Here is a 333-nt window from a genome sequence, read left to right as displayed (position 1 = left end):
CAGCCAGGGTGCAGCCCTCTGTATCCCGGGGCTGTGGGGACACTGTGCTGCATGCATGTCCTGGGCACCCCAGGGTGACTGCGCTGCTCCAGGATGGGACACAGGAGCGTGAGTGCTCGCGGGCCCCGGCTCCCCCCTCCAGCCCGCTGCACCGCTCCTCTCCTTCCCAAAGCATTGTTGCTCCGGGCCTTGAGGAAGGGACTGATGACTCCGAGCGGCCCTTGTGCCAGCGCAGGGTCACAGCGTCCCCAGCCCCGCACAGCTGGTGCATCCCTGCCCTGAGCTAACCGGACGTCCGTTGCGGTTGTCCAGGTGTGCCGAGCATGCCGAGCG

This window comes from Pygoscelis adeliae, unplaced genomic scaffold (assembly GCF_000699105.1).
Source record: "Pygoscelis adeliae isolate BGI_AS28 unplaced genomic scaffold, ASM69910v1 Scaffold321, whole genome shotgun sequence".
NCBI classification, from domain to species: Eukaryota; Metazoa; Chordata; class Aves; order Sphenisciformes; family Spheniscidae; genus Pygoscelis; species Pygoscelis adeliae.
This window is presented reverse-complemented; position numbering follows the sequence as displayed.